This window comes from Hyposmocoma kahamanoa, unplaced genomic scaffold (assembly GCF_003589595.1).
Source record: "Hyposmocoma kahamanoa isolate Upper Pololo Valley unplaced genomic scaffold, ASM358959v1 87042, whole genome shotgun sequence".
NCBI classification, from domain to species: domain Eukaryota; kingdom Metazoa; phylum Arthropoda; class Insecta; order Lepidoptera; family Cosmopterigidae; genus Hyposmocoma; species Hyposmocoma kahamanoa.
In genome coordinates, this window is record NW_020654425.1 from 2,558 (window position 1) to 2,827 (window position 270).

A 270-nucleotide genomic window follows, 5' to 3' on the forward strand; every position below is an offset into this window, starting at 1 on the left:
GATGATACTTCCTTATTATTTAAAGTTAAAAGGCACCAATGTTCCTATGACGATGTGAACAATGCTATATCTAAAGTAGTTGATTGGTTTGCTTTTAATAACCTACTTCTTAATGAGATAAAAACAAATTGTGTGAAATTTACTTTACCCAATGTTAGAGAGACGGTTACAAACATTGTAGTTAGAAACGAAAAATTGAATCTTGTGGATACAGTTGTATTTCTAGGTATAACGTTAGATGCTAAATTGCAATGGGGTCCCCATATAAGT